This window comes from Candoia aspera, chromosome 1, assembly GCF_035149785.1.
Source record: "Candoia aspera isolate rCanAsp1 chromosome 1, rCanAsp1.hap2, whole genome shotgun sequence".
In the NCBI taxonomy this organism is placed as follows: domain Eukaryota; kingdom Metazoa; phylum Chordata; class Lepidosauria; order Squamata; family Boidae; genus Candoia; species Candoia aspera.
The window spans coordinates 148,106,972-148,133,959 of NC_086153.1; the positions used below are offsets into that span (position 1 = coordinate 148,106,972).

The 26,988-nt window shown below is 38.6% G+C and overlaps 1 protein-coding gene across 1 annotated transcript in view; it reads left to right on the top strand.

The window, feature by feature from the left end:
- The window catches only part of KLHL29 (kelch like family member 29), a 422,456-nt gene that overhangs the window by 57,942 nt on the left and 337,526 nt on the right, over window positions 1–26,988 (top strand). The window contains exon 2 of the mRNA XM_063315144.1: window positions 19,995–20,096. The gene's annotated coding sequence lies outside the window, so the exon portion shown is untranslated. The remainder of the gene's footprint in view (window positions 1–19,994; window positions 20,097–26,988) is intronic.

Here is a 26,988-nt window from a genome sequence, read left to right on the forward strand (position 1 = left end):
AAGACAGTGAAATATTGCCAGCTGTGATGGTGTGTTGGTTTCAGCAGGGATGGGGAAACTGAGGAGATAGAAGGCAAAAGGAACAAGAGTTCTTGGCCACAGAAAAATCACCCTCTTTGCAGCTCAAGCATTATTACCTGAGAACTGTTCTTGCAGCATTTCTTCCTGCATCACAGCTGAACTTGTGGCTTAGTTGCAGAAGCTTGATGATGTCATGGGATATAGCATTGCAGAGGGCCCCTAAGTTGATACAGACAAAACTCAAATATTAGTCATCTCTTTCCCTCTTTTATAGCTTTTAGCTATCTAGTCCAATAAAGAATTCTAAGAAATTTGATGGTTTTCAATTAATATGCAACTTCTGCTTACTAATTTTAAGGTTTTGCTTCAGTGATGTTTTAATTTTTTTTTCTTAACCCAATTACTAATAGAGCTATTAAATAGCTCTACCTACTGAGTTTTTCTGCATTACCCTTAGTGTAGAAAAAATTGTGCCAAGTAGCTGACCAATTCAGACTTCTACAATAAGCAGATGAACATTTTGAAATGCTTAAATTATTGAGGGTCATATTTAGGGCATGATCTCGTTAAGCATTTTGATTCCATTAAATTCAAGTCTAGAAAATTGCTGGTGAAAGAGAGCAGCTTGCCAGCCTGATAAGAAAATGCAGGAAATAGGGGAAGATGAATACAGGAGGAAGGGAAAGGGATCAGAGGGGCTGATGATATAGAGGCTACTGAAATTTTTACAGGTACCACTTCTTTTACTACTGAGTAAAAGAAAATTCAGTAGAGCAGGATTTGAATTACCTAATTCTGGAATGCTAGAACTTATAGCTTGGATCTTCTCAATTTTTAATACAAAATAATTATCAAATTCATTGGGTACTAGCAAAGAAGAAAATTCCTTAGCAGAAATAGGTGGGGTTAAAATTGGTAGGAAGGCCATTAAAAAGGTGCCTTTTGAGATTTAATTTGAACGGATGTTAAATTTTGTTAGCAAAGATATTTTGCTTGCTCCAGGGAAGTAAAGTCCTTAAAAGGGGCTTGTTGGAATACCCTTTATCTACAGTAGAATGTTTTCTATATTTTTGCAGTTTCTAAAGCTGGATATGGTTTATGCATACGTCTGGAACTAACCAAGGTTGGGAATTGCTTTTAGAAGCCAGTTTTTCAGCAGCTAGTGCTGGAGGGCTAGCACTGCTTGGGTTGTAGAATTATAGGCTGCTGTTAGTGCCTCTGGTGATTCTGCAAATGGAACTGGGCTAGTAGTCCTAAAACAATTTCTGCAAATGCTGTAGTAGACGTCTAAAAGATAGGCCAGGTCTGAACCTCGGAAAAACTGGGGAAGGAGGAGGTTTATCTTAGAGAGTAAAATTGACAATATATTGATCAGATTTATCTTCCCTAAAGATACCACTAGATACAGGAAGCAAATCTAGTCCAGACTAAATTGATAGTTTTGCTTAGGTAATGGGGTAGATGGAGTTTCTGTTTTATATCTTAAGGTGATAACAATGAATATGCTCCTCTACCAAAAACAGAAGATTTATCTGGGCTATTAAATTCTTCTAGGATCACCAGAGGAAGATCTCACTCTGATAGTACTAAAAGCCATGAAGTTAATTCCTTCATAAACTGATTATTGATGCCGAGTGGTGATAAATGACTGCAATTAAACAATTTTGTGAAAAATTCATTTCTACATCAAGAGATTCAATTGAGTTATTGACTGAGTTATTGTAGAAGTTGTTTCAGGAGGCTGCTAAAGAAGTGGTCAAAGAGAGTGGAATTTGCAAGCCTGATTTAACAACAGAACGAGGCTGTCATTCCATCCACTTGCTCTAGGAATCTGTATTAATTGATTGCCCACATTAGAAATTGATGCAGCTGCAGAATCATTAAGGCTTAGTCTATGTTTTTCTGATAGATGCAGCAGGACAGATTGATCAGTAAGTATTTGGGCAGAAAATGAAAATTTCTAATAATTGAATGAGTTCTGCAAAACATAGCTTTATCAGATATACCTTTCTGAGCTGAAATTGCTATTAAAACCTTCCATGGAATGAAGGATAAAAATCCATCCCCTATTTCTAATGGGGATGGTGACCAATGGTAGTGAAAAAAGAGATCTCTTCATATTTCCAAAGTCCAGCCATTAAAGCAATATTAGAATGTGTTATCAGTATACCAAAAAACTAACCAGCAGTAGCCACACAATAACGTTAGTACCTCCAGTGTGTTATAAAGGAGCAAAAATATTCCTGAAGTACGATGAAGTATGGGTGATTCTTTTAAGTACTAGTTAGTACAATCACAGCTGGTTTTTCCCATTGACATTGCATCACTTCAAAAAGCTGGGTGGCAGATTTCTTCAGAGCTTATAGCAGATCCTTTTATAGAGCAGGGTTCCTTGCAAAGTGTACCAGACTTAGAATCATGGAATAAAGGAGAATTGTTTTGGAAATGATTTTAGGAGGCAGAAGAAACCATTAGATGAAATGGTGAAGGGGACTGGGAACAGCCCATTTCTGCTGCAGACACAGAACCTCACACGTTCAGTAGAGCCATGATCAAATCACTTTCTGCTTTGGATCATTTCCTGGTCCAGATGAGATTTGCTGCCATCTGAGACTTTTGTAGGAGGAACCAATAAGGATTTCAATAAGCACATGGTTACATGTTGGAGTCAAGAGGTGATTATGGCATTTATGTAATTGCCCCTGAGTGGCCCCACCCTGTTCAGCAATCTGGAAGAGCTTTGGGATATGAAATGACAGAAGAGGATCAGTGGGGGGACAAAAAGTGAACTTGACCAAATATGGGTAAGAATTCATGTTCAAGCTTCACTGTGGTGATTAGGACAGCAAAACACCAGTATTCCTCCACCCTTAGTCCATCATCAGGTTATTGTCTAGTGGTGGTATTTAAGGTAGACAGTTCCATGTTAGAGAGGGATGAACAATGAGGCACTGTGATACATTTGCATAATATCTCGCTGACGATGTCATTTTAATTCACCCAAGTCTATATATGTATATATATTTATTTTGATTATAATAGTAAAACCTAATACAGACTAAACTTAAAGAAGGAAAAGAGAATGGAAAGGATAAAAAGTGTGAGAAAAAAGAAAATATAATAAATAAAAAATATATATAAAGTGATTTTACTATTACAATAATTTTTTAAAAGGATCAAATTATTTACTTTGGACACATTATCTGAAAACCTACAGTAGCTCTCCGGAAAAGTCTATAATGCTGGGAAAGGTCAAAGAAAAGAGAAGGGGGCAATCAGCAGGAAGGTGAATGGATTCAAAACAGCGGTGAAAGGTGCACATTGGAAGACCTAAGTTGGGGAATAACTGTCCTGGAGAAAATCTACAGGTATGTATGTGTTCTCTAAGGTCAGTGTCGACTTGATGGCACATAGTCAATCAAAATCTTTAGTATGCTGGTGATACTCAGCTGCACATCTCTGCACTGGGCAGGACTGGAGATTTTGTGGTAATTGGTCAAGCCTGGAGGTTGTGGGTGCTTGGATAAGATAAAACGAGAAGTTGAACCCTAAAAAGATAGGGCTGCTGACTTCCCCAAAAGTGTGAGATTCAGTTCTTCCAAAAACTGGCTGGCTGGCTGGCTGCTCCAGTTTTATTTCTGGATGGTATGGAACTTCCTCTGAAGTCCATAACTTGGAAGTGCTCTTGAACTCATGGCTGCTGCTGGATTTGCAAGAGGAGGTTGCAGTTAGTATGCTATTTACAGCCTTATCTGGATGAAGAAGCCCTGTGTAATGGTATATGGGAATGACCTTGGGAGATGGGGGGAAGAGGTGCTGTCTAGGGAATGATAAGATAAGAGAGGGCATAGCCTGCATTGCATAACTGGCAGAGAAAGAAATTCAGAAAGGAACCTCCCTATCAGGCCGTAAAAGAGACGGTGGGAGAGTTGTACTTTCAGACTTGCAAGATTCTGTTATGATAGCCTTACAATAAGGTAGAATTAGCAAATATGGTCGTGTTTCCTGTCTGGTCTGCCTGGGAAGGCTGACATCCTGTCAACAGTAATACACGCCCTCATTAGGTGTGGCTATTGCAATGTGCTTTATATGGGGCTCCGTTTGAAGAGTATTCTGAAACTGCAGTTGTTTCAAAATGCAGCAACTTGTATCCTTGCAAGTGAGAGATGCTACAGCCATATTAGTTTAGTATCACACATGCTGCATAGGCTTCCATTAGGTTTCCGGGTATAATTCAAAGTGCTGATTCTAACTTACAAAGCTTGGCCCCCAGGGATCGTCCAGACTGATTCCTCCAGGTGGAACTGGCCTGTCTTCTGCAGTTTCCTGGGGAGGGATGCCCACATTACCCAAGTACATGAGAGATGGGGCCCAGAGACAGTCGTCCCTTCTCCTCCATGGAACAGCCTTTTCTTCAAGTTCTAATTTGTTGGTACCTGGACTAGGCTTGTTGCCATGTTTATCATTACTGTTATTTTATTATCCTATTAATGTTATTGCTTGTTTTATTGATACTATTTTTCAATTAAATGTTACTGTATTTTTGGTTATGTTTGGACTGTAAACTGTCATGAGTAGGTTCAATTCAGTAGTATTCAAATAGAATGAATGAATGAATGAATGAATGAATGAATGAATGAATGAAACTGGAAAAATTTGGAACTCCTTATCTGGCTCCCTCACTGTTGGCAGAAATTTTCACCAGATATATTTGCCTAAGTGTTTGCCTTGGGCTGTTTGGATTAGATTAGTTAATAAGATATATTTCTGAAGCATTGTATTCTGTCAAGCAGAATGAATTCAGCAGAATCCCCAAACTCTGTCTCCACTGCACTTGTTCAATGTGTTTTTATTTTAGAGGCTAATATAAGTAATAGAAACAGCAAGGCCCCTTTCCCAAGGCCAAAGGAAAGAGGCCTTGTTGTTCTTTCCACTGCTGCTGAGCCAGGTCTGCTTCATGGCTTCTGGTCCCCTTCTTTAAAATGGCATTTCCATCAGAGATGCGTAGGCAGAGGAGCTATTAAGAGGGGAATTGGTCTAATGTTGTAATTATGGGCAATTCATAGACTTAAAAGTTTCGGGGACAAGAGATTATCCTCATAGCATCTTGGGACCTGACTCAGCTGCAGCGCTAATAACTGCAGAGTAGCTTGTAAAATACAGTATTAGGAAGTATTTACATTCAGGGTAATAACAAAGTACAATTCCGAGTGCTGTTACATCTATGCCAGACTCAGTTTGGCAAAAACAATGCCCATAATGGTTTCAAAGTATTGTATTTTCATAGCAAATGAATCAGATCTGGAAGGTGAGGAAGTTATTGTAAGTAGATGCCCTTTGCTAGCTGAGACATTGTTCTGATTATTGTGGTGGTGTGGTTTGGGGTAGAAGTGAAAAGTAAGATGAGAAGGTAGAGTGAATCTTCAGAAAGCCCCGTTTTGTGAGACTGCTCTAAGATTTTGATCCAATAGCACGAAGAGAGGATTAAATACAAACTTTTGTTATCCTGAGAATCATTTTCTGATTATGGTGTATAATAAATCAATGTATCTCTCTTCTGTGTTTGCATGACTTGACTAGCCATATTAAATTAAATGTGAGGTATGAAAAAGGCTGATGCAAAACATAGTTTGTTCCTTGATACTTTTATAGCTTGGTCTGTTTTAAATTTATTTTGGAATAAAGCTATGGCAGTGCTTGTCTATTATGAACATTGTTAAGTATCAAACCCTTGAATGCTGTATATCTTAATTATCCAAACAAAAATTTGTATTCCCTGCAAAACCCCCAGCCTCTTTTCTTCTTGTTTTTCCATAGCTGATTCAGAGCCTTGAGAGTTGATATTGCAGTCTCTGGACTCAGTTGATAGCTGCCTGTTTTGCTCTATTGCAAATTTATGCTCAGCATCAGTCAGGGAATCCTCCTTTTCCCCTAAAGGCTGAAAAGGGATTATCTTTTTAGTCAAAACCTTTAGATATTAGACTAATTGCAGACTGGGATGCATGCTTCTGTCCAGCTGAATTCTGGATTGACTGATGTGAAAACTTTTTAATAGACTCTAAGGACAGGGTGCAGCTATTCATGAAGGGTCACAAATTATAAGAGAGTATCAGGGTGGTGTGGGGTTAAAGTTAAGAGCTATTTTAGCGCTGCTCCTGCTGAGTAGTTTGGAACAGATCTGGGGGGAAAAGGCTCCTGGGAGTGATGCTTTGTGAACGGTATGAAATAGTTCCAGTGGTCACTTTTTATCCTTTGTTCCATTTGACATCTTCCTCTGAGGTTTCCTAGTTTTCTTGGCAAGTGGAAGTAGCCTGGAGCCTGCTGTTTTTTTCCTTGGGTTATCTTCAGTGAGCCAGTGCTCTCCCAAGACTCACTAAAAGGGGAAGTATGAAATAAAATAGAGAATCAGCAAGGCTAAAGGCAGCAGAGAATGTGCGCACTTGTATGAGCTAAATGGAGCTTTAGAGAAAATGACCTTTGCTTAACCTGTCAGTGGAAGAAAATAGGATCTTTTCTAGGTCACTTTAATAAACTTAACATCATAAAATACTCTCGAGTAGAGTGGGGAAAAATAGTAACTGAACAATGAACATCATTGTGACCATTCTACATCTTTATCTATTCATTTTCACTGTCAATTTTGTGTGTTGAGTTGTGTACATGTCCATAGAAGTTTATTTTAGTCCCAGACCAAGCACATACATACAAATGGACAACTATATGGGTACAAATGATTAAAAAAAAAAAAAGCTATAGCTGATCTCTAGTAAACATAGCACTGGCACAGAATCTGGCTTTTTAAAAAATACACATTGAATTTAAGTCTGCCAAGTATATTAAGAGTCTGATCTATCCAGGAAATAACATATTATGGATGTGATATGTCTGCAATGAATGCCCTTGTGTAGTGAACAGTATAGGGAAATGTGGTCAATTAATTACACACTAAATGCTTAGCCCAAGGCATCTTTCTGTATCTTCCATACACTGTGACAAAGAGTACAGCATTGAAAAAGTGAATGCTCTGTATTTGGAACCTTCAAAATATTTAAGGAATGTACTAGACTAAAATTTTTGTTGGAAGGATTATCTTCTATACGTCCAGCTAATACCTTTTTGTATCCTAGATGTGTTCTTTGACAGCTTCTAAAGTTATTTGTGGGCCCATAGCTATTAAAATAGGGAAGAAAAACCAAATGTCAAGAGTTTACTTTCTAGCAATTTTATGTAGCTTGTTTTAAAATTGCCAGCAGGTGTAAGGGAAACTAAACCCTCCAAAATCAAAAGTTTCAGACAATAGTTGATATTGATTTGCTAGGCTCTCAACACCAGGAAGACGAACCAGCCTCTAACAGGAGGGCTACATTGGGTACACAAGATCAATCTCAAAATTTTTGTTTGGATATTTTCTTGACGGGAAGAATCTTACATGCAAGCTGGTCAACCATACCATGCTAGGGCAATCTCTTTCCTTCAGAAGGTTTTGAGGGGATATGTCTGGTGATGATGTTTGGATTATTTTTCAAGCAGACTTTTTCAATCAGTAACTAAAATCCTATAAGGCACAGGCCAAGTTATTTTGTGGGACCTCCTTTATCTGATGGTATCAGCCCATCCTACCTGCTCTAAAAGGATGTACATGGTTCAGTCTCTGCTTATTTAAATCTTAAAGCATGAATGAGTTTGGGTCCCATCCAGAGTGAGTGCAATTGTAAAGTTTCATAGGACAATAACTGTCTAAGTCTGCAATAGAAATAGCCTTTTTTCCATATTATTTTCATTCCCTTTACCTCTCTAGTGCAAAAAGTGTTAAACTGGTCAGAATCTGGCTTGAAGTCTGAAATATTTCTGTCCTTCATCTCTGTGTTTTAAGTGTTTGGGTGTGGCTCTAAATGACTGTTCTTATGCTTTCTAATACCTGAAAACTCATGCTTTGTGAGTCTTAATAGTTGCAGGGTTCAGTTGACTAACTTTTGCTGGTCCAAGAGAGTAAATTGGGGGTTGGGGGTGGGTGGTGTAGCTTTGTGCTGGTTCACCTCCTTCCTCCAGGGCCGTTCCCAATTGGTGGTGATAGGAGAGGAGAGGTCCGCCCCTCCACCCCTCCATTGCGGGGTGCCACAGGGTTCGGTTCTCTCTCCTCTCCTATTCAACATCTACATGAAACCACTGGGTGAGATCATCCGTGTCCACAGGATGAGGTATCATCAATATGCTGATGACACCCAGTTATATATCTCCATCCTGGGTGAAGTAAGTGATGCAGTCTCCACCCTCTCCAAGTGCCTGGGGGCTGTAGGGGTCTGGATGGGGAACAACAGGCTTCAGCTGAAGCCTGGCAAGACAGAGTGGCTGTGGATTGATGGCCCCTTGGTTCCCAGGAAGTTGTCATCTTTAGTTCTGGATGGGGTGGCACTGCCCCACTCAGAACCAGTGCAGAACCTGGGGGTCCTCCTGGACTCGCGACTCCTGCTTGAAGAGTAGGTGGAGGTCGCAGCCAGGAGGGCCTTTGCACACCTTCGGGTGGTGCACCAGCTCCGCCCATTCCTGGATCGAGAGGCCCTCTGAACAGTCACTCATGCCCTGATCATCTCCCACATAGACTATTGCAAGGCACTCTACATGGGGCTACCCTTGAAGAGTATCCAGAAGCTTCAGCTGGTCCAGAATGTGGCAGCACGGACAGTTATTGGTGCTGTAAAATCAGCCCATGTGACACCACTGTTACGCAAGCTGCGTTGGGTGCCAGTTTGCTTCCGGATCCAATTCAAGGTGTTGGTTATCACCTTTAAAGCCCTACATGGCATGGGACCAGGCTACCTGAGGAACCATCTCGTCCCCATGACATCAACCTGCCCCACCCGGTCAGGCAGCGAGGGGATGCCACAGACCCCATCAACAAAGGAATTACATTTGGCGGGATCCAGGAGGGCCTCCTCTGCAGCGGTGCCCACCCTTTGGAATATCATGCCCCCGGAGTTGAGATGGGTTTCCTTGCTTCCAGAAGAAACTGAAGACCTGGCTCTGCCACCTTGCATGGGATAGGGGGGGTAATAGCTCCACCTGGGGGTGGTTGTGTCATAGCACCCCCTAGTGATTGGGATTCCACCTCCTCTTGGATTTTATATTTATATTTTTATCTTATTTATGTTTTTAAAGTGTGATTGAAGCTTAGATGTTTTTATTATTGTTTTTATTGTAAACCGCCCAGAGTCCCCCATCAGGGGAGATGGGCTGTAATATAAATTTAATAAATAAATAAATAGATAGATAGATAGATAGATGCTTGGTTGTTTGCTTGCTTTTTTATTTAATAATTAATTAAATTTGAATAATAAATAAAATAAATTTATATGGCTGCCCATCTCAAATTCATGACTCTGGGCAGCTAACAATAATTATAAAACAGCATAAAAATGTAAAACTCTCCGTAGGGGAGAAATGGGCGGTGAATAAATTTATAAAATAAAATAAAATAAATAAATAAAACAATTTTTTGGAAAATCAGCTGGCTGTTGCAATTTCACCATGAAACAAAAACCTATGAACAAGCAAAGTTTAGGGTAAAAAAAAGATTTCTAGAGTGTTTGGAAGAGATTCTCTCACACAAACATCCTTGTTCTGTCAAGAGAAATTTTGGGCAAAAATGAGCACAATACTATGTGGTTTTAGCCTGCCTAAAAGAGAAGCATACACTTTTTGTGGTGATGAGTATTAACATTCAAAGTAGGTCACAGTGCCTCTACTGAATATTTCTGATAGTACAACCCTCTCTGTTTCCAGAGTTTAATTACAACAGGGATCCTACAGGGTTGCTAATTTCATGTCACGGCGCTAGGAAAGTTTCTTGACTTAAGTCATATATATATGGGCTCCAGATATTTATATCAAATTTTGCCACTGCCCATCTCCCCCCAGAGGAGGGACTCTAGGCAGTTTGCAATAAAGGTAAAAGAGGTAAAATACAATAAAACCATAAATAATACATTATATATATATATATATATATATATATATATATATATATATATATATATATTGTAAATACAAGATATAAATATAAAATCCAGATGGCAATTGAAAGTTCTAATTCAGTTCGTGTGTATATGAGGGCCACTTGAGGGTGCCAACCATCCCCAAGAATAACTACTCCCCGCCCCAAGCAAGATGGCAGAGCCAGGTCTTCAGCTTTTTCCAGAAGGTCAGGAGAGAGGGGGCTTGCCTCACCTCCGGGGGAAGAATGTTCCAAAGAGCAGGAGCCACTGCAGCGAAGGCTCGCTTCCTGGACCCCACCAGACAGAATTCTCTTACAGAGGGGGTCTGTAACATGCCCTCTCTGCATGACCAGGTGGGATGAGTCGATGTAATGGGGATGAGACGGTCCCTCAGGTAGCCAAACCACAAATGGTAGCAAAGGAATGAAGAATGTTAATTCAATTGATGATCATTTTGCTGTTAATGGTAAGTACCACCAGCTGCAGATCATCAGTATTGCTTTTCATCTGCCTCTGTTTGGTATTTTTCACTGAAGCTGACATGATGGAGGCAGAATTGGAATGAAGGGTGAGCATAGCAACTTCTTTAGTCATTCTACTTCTGATTGTATTTTTATTACAGGAGTCAGCTTAGAATTTTTAATTGCTTTGGAAAATAGCAACTGCTGATGATGTCAAATGCTGATAATTGGTTTAGGACACAGAGATGTGCTATAAATTAAGCTGAGGTCATCTCAGATAATTTATGTATTGCCTACTTTCTTTGGGGGGGGGAGGAGAAGGTTGAAGGCACTTTATTGCTTGCTTTCAGTAGAATTTTATGCCTCTAACCCAAGCTTCCCAACTTGATGATTTTGAGGGTCACGGAAGTTGAATAACAACACATCTAGACTTACAAGTATGAAAGTCCCACTAGGTAGATCAGACCAGGAAATAAATTCCACAGGAAAGCTAAAGCTACTTTTATTGAGATTGGTTATAATAACAGAATCTTGCAAGTCTGGTTGTGGGGTACCTCCTCCTCCTTTTCATAGTTCAGTGAATTAGGGAGGTGTCTGCCTGAGCCATTTCCAAATGTAATGTCATGTTCCTGGTCTTAAAAAAAACACTTCACTCCCTTTTGCTTAGATAACAGTTCCTGCATATTTCCATCAAGGTCACTTCCCTTACTCTTTGTGAGGTGTCTGTGGGGGTGGGGGGCACATCGCATGTATGTTATGATGCATGTTATGCACTTCTATCAGATCTCAGGACACAGGTGTGTAATTATGTTATTTACAAAATGCCATAATGATGCCCATGTCATTTTTATATCACTGTGGCTCGCAGTGGATATCTGCATCTAGATAGCATTCTGTTTTTCCAAGTGCATGTAAGCGTGGCCTCTCAGATATTGAACTTCATCTCCCAGTAGCTCTACCCCCACCCCCACTCCCATGATCAGAGACAGAGGAATGACAGGGATTGTGGTTTAGTAATAGCTAAGGTTCTCCATGCCTGGTACAAGACAGTGCTTCCTAAACAGCATATTCTATCAGACAGTGGACAGCCTTCAACAGTGATAATGTGCAAAATACTTCTATAATTGCTGAAGTTACTGAATAATGTAGAACTTCATAAAGCACTGCTCTCCAGAACATTAAACATTTATGTTAACTTGAAAAAGAAAACTTTATACCGGCTTCATCCATCAGCAATTAGATGCATTAAATATATAGCTCTGTTTTTGTTGTATTTCATTCTATTATATTGGTAGTGATTAGCAGAGCAGCTTAATAGGATTCTGAAGGCAGCCTCAGCATTTTTAGTTCAATAGCATGCTCATCTTCAATAAAGCAGTAGTGAAGGACTTGGAATCTATAGCTGATTCATAAATCAAGTTTTACTATGAACTTTCCCTGCCCCCCCTTTTTTTTGCTAAAGGTTGTGTATGGAGATTTTCCTCCCCTCCCCATGGAAATGGGCTTCCATATATACCCCCTTCATGCTGAAATTCTGTGTACCCACTAAAAGCTATTATGGCTGCAGCTGGAGGTTAAAATTGGCAGGGGCTGCCCTTCCTCCACCATGTATAAGGCTAGAATTGCCATCCATTGTGTTCCCATTGGGTCCAAGATATAGTTTCTATATAGAATAAAGTAAGTCTAGCTATATCTTATTTAGCATGCATTGGACCAAATGTTGGGTAAACCATTGTGTTTTCCACACTGAGTGCAGAACAAAAGACTTCATAGCCTCGTCTTAAACATGCTTTCTTTCAGAACCTGCCGTATTCTGTGTGTGAACCTGGAATTATTGCTCCTATATAGTTTTTTTTTTTTAGTTGACTGTGAGTCTCTGAAGGAAAAATGCGAAGTTTAGTTATTGGTTAGTTCTGGATATAATTTCAGAGTTAGGTCTGCAGGAGTTCCTACATATAATTAAAAAGAAATGGTTTACAGATAAGAAAATCTCTTTCCATAATTTTTTGGAGCTGAAGATAATCTACATACTTTTGTGGACATCACAGCCAAGAGCAACTAAGTCTTAGCTCCTTGTTTAGCATTCTGTCAAAGTTGTTCTTTGCTTTTATATGGCAACATCTTTTATAGCTGTAACGTCTTTAGGAGATTTTATAAACTAAACTTTTCTGTTAGTGGAGCTACTACTGTGTAGTCATTTGAACTCCTTTATTACATTCCTTTCTCTTGCTTTAAAGAGTTATGTTGCTCATTAAACTCACGTTCATACATGAGAATCAGTTATGAACTTGTATGGCCTGCATGGGTTGAAGAAACAAACAAAACTTGTTAACAACTCCATTAGCATAGTTCCTTTTCATCAGGCTTGGATTCTACCTAATGTACCACTAACCATTATTTTCTCACCTAGTTTACTCAGCAGTGACAGATAATAGATGAAGCCATTACAAATATATTTGACACTGCATCCCTGAAGATGTGAAAATTGGAGTCTCTCATCATTATTTAAAATGTGTGTTGACTTGCTTAAATGAGGTGGAAGATGTTACAGTGGAAATAAAGCAAACCAGATTTATAGAATCACTGGCTCTGTGTTACGCAGGTTAATATACATGCATCATGCCCATACAGAGCCCATCTGAAGGTAGCTTAGGTTGAATCTGTGCTTCATCAAGAGTTCTCATGGGCATGATTTTTCCTGTGACATGACACTCAATAGCACGTCTCTGTCCTTGGAAATGGAATTCATGTGGGCTCATAAAAACATATATTACCATCTCTTTGCTTCACCTCTCTTTGCTTGAATTGCCGTATGAATTTGTACTTATCCTGGAATATTATTTGGAGATTGTTTTTTGCAGTAAAGTTGGTAGCGATTTGTGAGAGTTAAGGCAAATATCTCCACTTGTCCCCCCCCCCCAATATGAGGGAGCGCAGACACTGACCCCCATCCCGCAGTGATCAAGTGCAGGGAGGAGAAAGAAAATAGGAAGGTTGTATGGCCCTTTCTTGCCTGCCACCACAGCAGGTCTAGGCCCTACAAATGTCTCCCCCTTCCTTCAGTCACTGCAAATGTCTGCTGTGATGGCTGACTCAGGAGTGGTCATGGAAGAGGGAGTGGAGTAGCAAAACCAATAGCTCCTCACCCCTTTCCTCCTTCCTTTTCTATTCCACTCCTCCACTATGGGTCTGATCAAAGCCTTGACGGGAGAGCATTTTTTAAAGGTTGAAGGCATGGGGCATGGAGATGAGCTTGGGGCCCTTTATACTTGTGGGGCCCCAAGCAAATGTCTCCCCTGCCTATACTATTTGCCCCCAGTTTTCTGCAGTTCAATGTGAAAGGATGAACTTTTGCTTGTTTTGTGCTCTTGATAATTGGCTGCTTACTCAGCCACGAATGGGAACAATTTTGATTAAATTCTATATTTCAGCGCCTCCCTCTCCCTCTCCCTCTCCCTCTCCCTCTCCCTCTCTTGCAAAAGGCAGATTACAGAGATATATAGATATACCACAAGGTTTGGAAATGAATGAAATATACTGTTGAGGATAAGGCCCATTTCTTAGGAAATGACATATAAATCTAGATTAAGCTTGAAACACCATTACTTTTCCAATTTCATTGGAAGGAATCATTTGTAAGCATGCGAAGTATTGAGGCTAGAAAATGTTTGTTTTTAAGTGGCCAAATTGTTCCCTAGCATTATGTTTCCTTAGTGTATTATATCTTAGTTTCTATTATACCTTCCTGTGATATTTGTAGTCATTTTGAGCATGAAAAATCCTGTACAAAATCTGCTGTTGGAGCATACTTGCAAAAATTATATGTTGTATTTCATATAATTTTCTTTTGGGAAATTTTGTCGCACTGATTCCATAAACATGGCATGCTGCTGCTAAGGATGAGGCTGGTGGCATTAGGAGCATCTCCTAGTTTTAAAAAGGCAGAGCCTAGAGAAAATGCCTGTTCATTGAAAGCACAAGTGTGAAACTTTCTTCCAGACTGAGAGCCATATCTGGCTTATGAGCACTGTACTGGGAGCCCCTGTAAAGAGAAGGCCGAGCTAGAAGAAGGAAGCAGCTGAAATAAATAGTATTGTTTTAAAGTAAACCTCACTGAAATTACAGTAATTAAATACATTACAGTTAGTCCTCAACTTTGTTCAGTGACCATTCAAAGTTACAATGGTATTGAACGAATGGTGGTTACAACCAGTCCTCGGAGTTCTGACCATTCCAGCATGCCCAGAAAGTCAGTGGGGAAGCTGGCAGGGAAGGTCACAAGTCATTGGAATAAGTTTCCCCCACCCATGCACCCTCCCCCAGCCCTTCTGTGCTTGTACTACGCCAACCACTTGCGCACCCCTGTGCACCCTGAGCCTCACCATGCTTCCCTCACACCCTCGTGCACCCTCCCCAAGCCTCACTGTGCTTCCCATGCACCCTCCCCGACCCTTGCTGCACCTCCCTTGCACACCCCCTCACACCCTCCCAACCTGGCAGCAGCCACTTACCTGCTTGTAAACCACCTGAGACTTGCAACTTCTCGCCGGTTTCCCCACCGACTTGGATATGGGAAGCCGTCAGGAAGTTGCCTTGCCTGATGACCATGGGACTCAGTTAACGATGGCAGCCGGTCTCAATTGCTATCATAGGTCAAGGACTACCTGTAATATGATTATCACATTGAAAGCTGCAATTTGGTGACAGTTTTTAGAGAGGTCATGGAGACAAATCCATGAGCTGTGGTTGTTGAGTACTTCCGACACATTGCTGATGCAGGTCTATACGTCCTCTGTTATGGTGCAGTGCCATTCACACTTTAAAGGAGGCCATTGCAGATTGGTGTTAACACAATGCAAGCTAGAAAGGCATAAGTTCAAATCATGAAACAAAAGTACTTGTACAACAGATGACTCAAGAAACTGAGCCCAGCTGAAAACCAGAAACTAAATCCTTATGTGTAGAGGAGACTGGTTAGAGAATTTAAACCTGCAAAAGAATCCTTCACAAATACTGTTTAATAAGGTTGAGTTCAGGGTCAAAATATATCAGATATCAGTGAACTGAAAATAGAGGCAGGGTAGATAATTCTGGTAGTTGAGCAAGTTTCATGCCAGATCACATATGATCAATTCTAGAGACTCTTAATTTGTAGAAAATATATACTTTTTCTTACCTGCTTTTTCCTATTGACTGGATACTGACTGACTCTACCTGCTTCTTGCTTTCCTCTGAACTGACCTAATAGCTGGAATACACTGATCTTTTCTTTGCCTACTGATTTATTTTAGAAAATGTATATGGCTGCCATCTTAACATATGAACTCTGGGCAGCTAACAACAGTCAACAAAAAGAATATCATAAAACCTCTATAATGGCATAAAAGCATGTGGAGAGAAGCTGAGCCAACTAGGTTTGCAGCTCAAATCTTTTTCATCATCTCTAAGTTATCCTCTTACTATTCGGCTTACAGCTTCCTTGCAATAGCCCAGGAAGAATTGAGACAGACAGGGTTCTGCTGACAATGGGAAAGTCTTAGAGATTTATCTGGAGAATTATGTTTAAGAAGTTGTGCAGTAGACTAAAATAAGGAGAAAATAACTGATTTGTCTAATATAATTTGCTAATTGGCAAGCACTCTCTTAGCTATTTTTATGCTCTGTAATAACATGAAATAAGTGCAAGCTTTAAAAACAGCTACAGGTAGCCCTCACTTACTGACTTCAATTGGGACCAGTAACTTCATCTCTAAGAGACATGGTCATAAAGTGAAACATCACATACGATGTCAGTTCTACTGCAGTCATTAAGCAAATCACCCATGGTAGTTTAGGGCCATGTCATGTAACCACGACTTCCAACTTTCTGCCGGTGTCCCTATTGACCATACGATTTGGGTGGGTCAGAGATGGGCAAGTTATGAACTGTGGTGTTCGTTGGCTTGTGCCTGGTTCTAACTAGAAGGCAAATAACTTTTGATCTGTATCGCTGTATCGCTGAAAAATATAGACATTGATAGGATAGAATTGCACAGGAAGATAATGCACTCTGTATAGAAGGAACTTTTAATATGGAGAAGGATGTAGTCAGACGAACACTCATTTATAGTCTGGTGTCACAGCAGGGGACTAGGACAGTGTGAAGTTGTTGCAGGTGATGATTTTTCCTTTACCCCAGACCTCAGGCATTTGAAATCTTTGCTTTTTCTTGCCAATTGAGAACCATATTTCCAAACCATAACAGCTTGAATGAAACAGCAGTTTCAGATCTCTACCTGTTGAACCTGAAACAAGCTCCTCCGTTAATAAAGATATTGGTAGCTATGTCCATTTGCAGCGCTCTGCAAATCTCTATACCTCCACCTCCTGCCAGCATTTATATTCTGGATTTCTCCAGGCTCAATAAATGTAAAACCTCTTATTAATAGATAGCTTGCAATAATGTGAAAAGTGCTTGTAGCTCTTGTGTCTGAAAACAACCAAATTTCCTAATACTGAATTTTTCATCCAACTATTTAACTTAGATCTGTGTTTCTATGCTCTAGACCAGTGTTCCTCAACCTTGGCAACTTGAAGATGTGTGGACTTTAACTCACAGAATTCCCCAGCCAGCATGTTCTAGATTTATTGCAGTAAATTTCTCTGTGGGTTTTTTGGGGGGTGGGGAAGTTTGAATAAAAGCAGTTAATTGTCTTCTCTAATTTTAGGTCAGTCATCTAAATATATCTTTAGCACAGCTTTGAGAAAGACTGGGTAGTGAATTACGTACTGACCATTGGGTGATAAAGTAACCCTGCCTTCTTACAGATTTTCAATATGTATTAGAATCAGTGGTATTTATGGTCATGCACATAATCCATACGTTGTTTTCTCTGAGTGGTCTACAGTAGGAGGGGATTTGTCACATACTGCTTTGTGAAACATGAGCATTCTTCGAGAATAATTGTAATTCTCCATTTGGAGATATTTCTCAGCTGACTTTAGCTTGTCCCATGTAGGAGGTAAAAATATTTGGCAAACGAGAACTCAGTGGGTGACATTCAGTATCATGTGAATAGACTTGAGGTTGTACATGTGAATAGGCTTGAGGTTGTACAATTTGCCTTTCTCTCCTCTGCCTCCATGTCTTATGTCTGCCTCGCAGAATCTATTCTGTTGGATTTTAAGAGTGGATGTGAGTGTTTGTATCATTGATAGATGGATGCAGATGAATACAACTAAATACAGTGGATTATATTAAGAGGAATACCAACAGCACTCTTATTTAATCAAAATTATTTTCAAAAATGACACTGTTATACTGAAAAGATGCCTGACATACTTCATTGTGTAATGAGATCATGGTATCATTTATTATTAAACTATAGAATATTTCCTGTGGGTTTCTCTATTCCCTCCCTCTTATTTTTAAACCAGAGATATCTCCCTTTTTCTTTAAATAAGTAGAATAATCTTTAAAATCATTTAATACATAAATATTGAATGATCTTTTGTGACATTTGTTCAACAGGCCTATGCAAACTAAACATAAAATTGATCTGTGTTCTTGGGATGTAGATTCCATTTTCTAAAGAATTGGAGCTTGAATCCTGAAAAGAACAGGGATTTATGAACTCTGCATGTCCTGCTCTAATAACAGTCCTTGTTACTTAAACTGACGTTTGATTACTTGTTGAATAAAAGTAATGTACATGACTTTTACAGTAAAAGTCATGTACATTAAAATGTACAGTAAAAGAAAGCAAAGTTATGATTTTAAAAATGTCTTAGAGGTTGCCTCACATGAGAATAACAGCACTTACCAGTATAGCCATTATTTATTTTAGTGTTTATGTTTTAGCTTATTAGGTAGAATTGTTTAATCAGTCCTTAGGATGCTACATGGGGAATTTTAATAAAATCAATGCTGATAAGTGACTTACAGTAAATTATTTTCCAGCTAGACCTGGAAAAATGGCGCTATAAACAGATTGTGAGGTAAAACCACTTTCACTGTTAGGTGTTTTTCTGATGCTTTATTTTCTGGCTTTTCCTTCTGACAAAGATGACTCCAGCTAACAAAAGCACTTGCTACAATAAAGTCACTATAAAGGCACAGTAAAGTGCCACCGGACTCTCTGACAAGATACTAACATTTACACCTATAAAAATGACTTCATAAATGACTCTAAATTATTTTTACTTCTTACAAAGTATCTGCTTGAATTACCTTCTTACTGTGCAAGTTTTGTCTTTAATACCTATTTAAATGGCTGTATGGTACTATATTTTATGAAATATTAATATAATGTGTGTCCATGTGTATGGGGGAACTAAAGGAACAAGGCACCAGTGTTATAATACGTTTGTGAAAGTTTTACTTTTCTTTCTATGCAAAGTAGAAAGATGGTGAGAGAGGTTTTCTACATTGTCATATATAACAATTTTGTGTATGACTTTAAGTATATATTGTTTGTGTGGAAAAAGCTACTTGAACGCATAACAAGTACCAGAACAGTCTTGCAGTGTGAATTATTGGGGGGGGGGGCTATGCTTGTGCAAAAATACGTGGATTTTTCTTTCCTCATCTGTACCTGTAGGAAGAGGGTAACTATGCCATGTCCTGAAGTTTCTAAAACTAAATTACAGTAACTCATTTACTTTTCCAAGACACTATTCTTTGTCTCCCTAAAATCTTTGTTACACAGGACCAAAATGCTTTGTACTGAAGATGCAAAATCAATATATGGTGTTACATTCACTTTAAAAGAAAAAAAAAATATTGATTCCAAGGCACTGCCAGCAGTTCATTTTGTAGAATTACGTGTCGTCTTCTGCCATAAGGATTATTTTCACATTTGTTACATCTAAGATGGGCCATGGATAGAAAACTGTCTGTTTATACTTTCTTCCATGGATACCAAGCCTGATAAAGTGATAGATAGTTAGACATACAGTAGTTACAGAAACACACAAACATACACATACATTTTGTGTTTTTTCTTTGAGAAAACACAAAAACGTGTGTTATTTGTACAGTAATTGCCTAATTTCCCTCCCAATTGTCTATAATTTCTCAAATGTTTTATAGAGACACTGAGAAAGACTGATTTATCTATTTAACAGAATTAAGAATTATTTCAGTACATTTTGCCCTATTTGATATCAAATAAATATCTGTAAGTTTAAAGGAACCAGTGTATAAAAAAGCAACTATGTGAGAAGGCTTGCCTAGACTGAACTATTTTTCAGTGACATGTTAATTTTCTCCATACAAGAGGTTTTATATTTATGTAATGGATTCTTCAAACCATGAAGCTGCTCATCGGACATCCAGGAAAATCTGTGCCATGTAATTCTGCTAAATGTATAAATAATCCAGGGGCAGGCAACCTGGTAATGGAAGCGACCAAAGCTCTTTGCAGGCAGATATTTATGAATTGTAAAAAGCCAGCATTCTTTTATGCTTTGGCTGAATTTAGTTTTAAGTAAAATTCTATCTTCAGAAAGCCATTTACCCCCTTTCTTTCCTTATTTTTAGGTGATCTGGTTTCACAAAAGCATCTTCTTTAAGTGAAAAGAATCTTGGGGCTACTTTCATTTACAAGATACTGAATTAAAAACAGATTCTGGAAACGATAAGGTGAGTTATTAGTGCACTTTAAACGCGCTTGTGTACTATGTGCTGTCGTAAATGAGCCTGTGAAATGGTGTCAGCTTCTTAATTTGTGGCTGTTTATAATCTGTATTAGTTTACCGGCCTCTCTTGAGGGTATTGCATGTGAAGCTATTTTGGGAATGACTTGCAATATCTAGAAGAATGGAGAAACTTACAGGCACATATACTGCTAATTTTTTGGCAAACTGCTGCAATTAAATGGCTTACTGCATGGTGATACCAAGGTCAGTTTTATATTGAAACACTTTAAAACATTGTCCAAAGATTATTTCCAGTGCCAAATTTTTATTCACTTTATTTTCTCTGTAGAGTAGACTTTGGGAACTGTTTAATAGACATAGAGGCTGGTATATGGTAATACGCTCCCTCTATAAAGTTTAAAAATATGAAGTTAACTCTTTCTAGCGTATTCTTTTTTGTACCTGGGTTGTTGTTGGGGTTTTTTGTGTGTGTGGGGGGTATATTTTGGCAGTTATAACTAAGTTTGAGTTTTCTCAGAGTTCAGTTCAGCTGCTCTGAAAGCCACATTTTCACAGCAGCATAATAAACTTGGTTGGGGAGAACAACCTGTGGTGATGTGGCAAATGTCCACTTTTTTGTGTGTTGCATTTTTTGTTTTTCTGTCTGCTGACTCTGATGTTCTTTGAGACTCAGAAAAAAGAAAGAAAAAAAGGTCATGCCTGCATTAATGATGATGTCTTATATTGTATAAGAGCCCTATTTATTTCTCACTGCCCATTTTAGCAGTTGACTTAGACTTTACTTTGGATTGATAAAATTTGCCTGCTGTGCTCTTTATTTTTGATAATTACTTCTGAATTTCTTTGCACTCACCAACAGGGGTGGGTGTTATTTCTTCATGCAGAGACACCATATAGATACTACAGCACAGAGAAACAATAGTTGTTCTAATAAAATATAAAGAATGGTTAAAAATAACTTCCTAGAGGGAGCAGAAATTTGTTCCTCATTTCTTTTTTAGGTATCTGCAGTCTGGAATAGGAACAAGCATTAGAAGTTAAGCTATGATGCTGTTGTTTTTAATAACTTTAGCCTATTACCCCAGGAAGGTTATGTGGGGCAAGGAGTAAGCTAGAAGTGAAACTTCAGTTATAGTATTAGAGGCTTGCACACTGTTCAGTTGAATTAATGAGGTTATTAAAAGCTTATTGTAGGAGAGTCCCAACAGTGAATCCCTTCATTGGCTATTGAGCTTAGCAAGCAAAATACATTAGAAATGAAAAATTGTTGTATCAAGGCCTCTAACTTTGAAAATAAAAGTGTCTGCAATTACTTTTCCACTTCAGGATTTGTGTGGGGTTCTTTCTTGGCTGTGGTTCACATTCATATGTATAAAAAAGAGCTCTTAGTATCTTGCAACAAAATTAGGTGCTTTTATTTTAAAACATCTAAATTGTTACTTAAAAATTAAGGGTGAGATGCTTAAGGCTCCTTGGATGCCTTGATCTCAAAGCGTCAAGTTCTGGAATTCAAGAGATGCTATTTACAAACCCAACATCATTTACAAAAGCTGCAAAGAATCGTAATGAATAAAACACAAACTTTCAAGAACATAGAATTGCTGTGATTTTAAATTTTTAAAAATTGAATCTTAAAGTTACTTTCCTTTATTTATTTGTTTGTTTGTTTGTTTGTTTATTTAATTTATCAAATTTGTCACCGCCCATCTCCTCCCACTGGAGGGACTTTTTCCTATATTGGTGTTTATTCTAATATGTAACTGTTTTGGAGAAAATAAGAGTGAGTTTCATTTCCTTGTTTCATTTCCTTGTTTTCAGAGGAGTACTTCCTGCATTTTTTCCATTTAACCTGTGCTGTCAGTCTAAAAAAAAAATCTGTATTAGTTAGCTGCTTGCATGGGTCTTTTTCAGTTAACAGTATTTTCTATGTTTTATACTGATGATTTTTGAAAGAAATCCATAAAATAAACTGTATTAGAACTGAGCTGCTTGTGACTGAACTGTCTTCTTCTAGCTCAGAAATAATAACAAAATATTATGGCCCCCGCCCTTTGGAACACTTTTCCCCCAGAGGTGAGGCAGGCCCCCTCTCTCCTGGCCTTCCAGAAAGGGGTAAAGACGTGGCTCTGCCATCTCACTTGGGGCGGGAAGGGGGTTAGTCAATCCTGGGGGTGGCTAGCACCTTAAAGTGGTTCCTGTGTACTTATGAATTTAAATTAAGAACTTTTAATGTTGCCATCCTGGATTTTATATTTTATATTTATATTTTTATTTAAGAGGTAGTGTTTTATTGTATTTATTTTATTGTAAAATAAATACAGATTAAAATACAGTATTTTAATCTGTATTTATTTTAGTTTTATTGTAAACCGCCCATAGGGAGATGGGCGGTGACAAAATTTGAAATATAAATAAATATAAATAAATAAAACAATATAACCTACAAAAACCAACCATGGGGAAACAGTAAAACCCATTACATGGGTTCAGGTACATGGGGAGTTCCTTAGAGAACAGGATCAATATTCATCCTGCCCCGGGCCCATGTGGAAAGCCATGTTTTCAACACTTTACAAAACAGCAGCACAGTTGTGTTGTAAACCCTTTAGGGGGAATGCTGCTCCAGAGGGCAGGGGCAGTCCCAGAGAATGCTTATTTATGTGCCCTGCCAGAGGAAATAGTTTACTGATGGGAATAAGAATAAGCCAACCCTGCCAGAGTTTACTGGATGGGTAGAAACACCCAAAGAATGACAATCACGTGGGTAACCAGGTTCTAAGCCAGGTATGGATGATATAAATGGATCTTTGACTGTGCACACAGCACTCTTGTACAAACTGCAACTAGACTTTTATCCATAGTTTTTGTATAAACCTGGACACTAAATCTATTTAGTTGAATACTTCCCTCAACACAAACTGAACGTACTGTATATAACCTAAGTTATGATCCAGGTCCTGAATGTTTATGTAGTTGCCTCCTTCTATTTTATCTGGTTGGAGAGGACTCCAGGTAGTCCCTCGTATCTCAAATGCTCCTTGTGGCCAGATGAATGTTGTTTGAATTACCTTATGACTTCCTTTCTTCTTTTGTGTGAGCTGTCTGCTATACATGCTTGGCAGGTATATTAAACCAACTTCAGAAAGACACATCATTTTATCATAGAAATACTTTATGTATCTTATTTGGCAGAGACTTTTTATTTATGCTGTGAAACTCCCAGTGATAAATGATTTCAATTAAATATATTTTAAGAAAACATTATTGCTCAGTGTCTTTTTTAATTTTATTATATGGGAACACATATCCCTCCTTCCTCAGCTGGAATTTAGAGTTGATTTTCTGGTAAGCAGAGATAAAGTATAATGTAGACTATAATATAGTTTTAAAGGACAGAATGCCTGCATGCTTTATTTCAAACAATGGCAAGCTTTTCCCATATTACTGGAATAACTTTTAATACAAATAAAACAAACTGAGATTTTTATGTTAATAGCAAAGCATGAATCTCTTTGACATATCTAAGAGAACTGCCTTCACATAGAAGGACTCAGAAATTATATTTACTTCATGCAGATTACTAAAGAACCTATAATTCCTATGAGCATCTTTAGATTTTCTTTCTTTCTTCTTTTTTCTTGTTTCGCCTTAAAACTAATTTACACAAATTTAACATACATTCAAAACTTAGTTCTCCCTCTGCTAATACTGGGATTTATGTGGAACCTCTGACTGGATTTTTTCTGTGTAGTTCAAAATCACATTTTTTATGAAAATCTGTAAAGAGGTGTGAATAATTTTAATTTATTTAATATATTAAACTACTTTAGCAGTAGGTGTTTTTAAAGACCCTTTATCATCCTCTCTTCAGTACATGCGTGGTAGGGATTTGGTCTGGTGTACATTTGTCTCCCCCCTACAAATTGCCAGCAAACTAGATTGGCCCCTATTCAAACTTGGATTCAAGAGTGAAGGATAAAGGAGCTTCATTATTACCCCCATTCTGTAGTCTTGATTGAATTGCATGGATCTGTAACTTTCAAACTATGTTGCCAAAAGTCTCACCTCTTTCAGTGCTTGTTTACAGAATTATATTCTAAGAATCTGAAGTAAGCTCTGATCCACAAAATCTATACTGTAACAAACATGTTAGCCTTTAAGATGCTGTTTGTTTTTGCTTCAGCAGGCTGACATGGCTATTCCTCTGCATATTTTAGTAAAAGTAGCAGCTACACACTCACTAGCCTTAAAAATCTGCATACTAGACCTGACTATGAACATAGGAATTACTAAACTGGATTTTGTTTTAGTCACTGTTGCTGTGTTCATGTATTTTGTGAAGAGGGAAGAGTCAAAAGCCACTTTAAGGAGACAGTGTTCATGAGAAACTGGGTTTTCTGCATATGTTTATTCAGAATTGAAATTGGTATCACATTATTCCTTTGACTGAAACTTTCATTTACACGTATTTTAAAAATTTTAAACATTTCAAAAATAAATTTTAGATATTAAATTTATTTCATTAAGTACTTCAACTAGCTCTGATATATAGCATGGATACAGCTTTTGTTGTGCTTGTCGTTGACCTACAATGAGCTTGGGATGGGGGTGGTGCATCCATCCTGACTCTCCTTGATCTCTCAGGGGCCTTCCATACCATCAACCATGGTATTCTTCTGAACCAATTAAAGGGGTTGGGGGGCACCGTTCTGCTGTGGTACTTCTTCCTCCAAGGCTGGTTCCAGGTGGTGGTTATGGGAGGGGAGCAGTCAAGCCCTAGGCCCTGCTTTGTGGGATGGCTCAGGACTCTGCCCTCTCCTCCCTCTTTTTAAGGTCTACATGAATCCGCTGGGGAAGGTCATCTGTCGGTTCCGGGTCAGGTATCATCAACATGCTGATGGTACCCAGCTATACATTTCTGTCCTCGGTTGTCCAAGTGAAGCTGCCAAGGTTCTTTCTCAGTCTCTGGAGGCTGTGAGGGTCTGGATGGGGAAGAACAGGTTGCGGCTCAACCCTGCTAAGGCTGAGTGGCTATGGGTTTTGGGGCCCTCAGTTCCAGGAGTTGCAAAGTTTCCATCTTTGTTTCTAGATGGGGAGGCACTACCCCATTCAGATTTGGTGCACAATCTGGGGGTTCTACTGGACTCATAGCTCCTGCTTGAAGAACACAGGTGGCAACTGTGGCCAGGGGAGTCTTTACACAATGTCTTGTGTGCCAGTTGTGATCTTTCCTGGATCAGGAAGCTTTGCTCATAGTCACTCATGGCCTAGTCATTTTCTGTTTGGACTACTGTAACATGTTCTGCATGGGGCTGCCCTTGAAGAACATTGGGAAACCAACTGGTACACAATATACTGGCCCAGGCAGTGATGGGTATATCTGGATATGCTTTGGTGATCCCACAGCTTTGGGCGGTACATTGGTTACCAGTTGGCTTCTAGGTGTGATTCAAGTTGCTGGTTGCCTATGTGGCTTTGGACCTGGTTATCTGAGGGACTGTCTTCTGAATAAAGTACTTCTAAAATGTGATTTCAACTGTGGCTTGAGAATATTTTTAAACATTTCTTAAAACACCTTGCTATATGAAAGCATTTTCCCATGACTGGGCCTATATACATCTTTTCATGGTTTTTGCTGATTCTCACTTAGCCATCTTATTGCTGATTCCTTTGTTCTTTTCCTGCTCTTTAATCAAGTAGGAAATCTATAAAAATATTCAAAAACCTGTACCCCAGGTATAAAATACTTGCAGAGGTCAAAGACCCAAGTAAACAAACTGAGCCAAACTTGTACTAGAATATGTGCTTGAAATCAGATCTAACAGCAGGGTAATAAAATCAAGCTATGCCTGTATCCTTGATATTCTTAGCAGTTTTAGCATAAGAGCAGGCTTACTAAGGAAGAAAAACAAATCCAAACCTATAGCCTTAAATTATCACTTGATATTTCCAGGAAATAATTTCTTATATATCTTTTGCAGCACCAGGAATATATGCCATACAATTGACCCCTGCTTCTAAACAGAACTTCTGAATGTTACAATTGCTTTGTGGAATGGGTATTTTCATTTATATTCAAAGATCTGAAATAGACATTTGAAGGTTCTCGAAGGCAGACTCAGGGAAGTATTTGTCTTGGTGCTGATTTTCTGTCTCTAGTATAGAAATAATTTGTGCCCAGCCTCTCAGGAAATCTTATCTCCCTGAGTCTTGGATAGCAGGCTATAAATGCAGAAGAGCCCAAAGGAGAAAGATGATGTATCATGTTATCCAGTAATGCCGAGTAGTGACTCATAATATTGAGAATTATTGAACATAAGGCAGATTTCCCAGTCGGGAGGTAGACATATTTGGCATCATGTTATTTATGCTAAAAGCTTCCTTCCAAAATTCTTATTTTCAACCCAAACATTTTGTGGAAAGCTGTATGTGCCATCTGTGCTTAATTTTTCAGATAAAAATTTGAAATATCATTTTTAAAAAAAAAAAAAATGAAATAATTGAGTCAGTGATTTCGTGATTGCAGCTGACATTATTTTAGCCTTAGAAGAGCCCAAAGGAGAAAGATGATGTATCATGTTATCCAGTAATAAACATGATACACCAAAACTCTCGCTTTTTCAAGCTTCATATAACTATCAAGCTAACAAAGCAGTGATGAGATAAAGTAAATGGTTGATCAGCCATTTTCATCCAGTCTCTCATCTGGCTGAAAATGTATTTTCCCAAAGATTCATATTTCCCACCTGTTTTTTTTTTTTCTTGGTTAGACCATATCTTACATTGTTTTATTGTCTTCTGCCTATAGCATCCTTTCCCTTTCTGTCTTCTCTTGTGATGCTTCCTTTGTTTTAACCAAAAGCTGCCAAGAGATG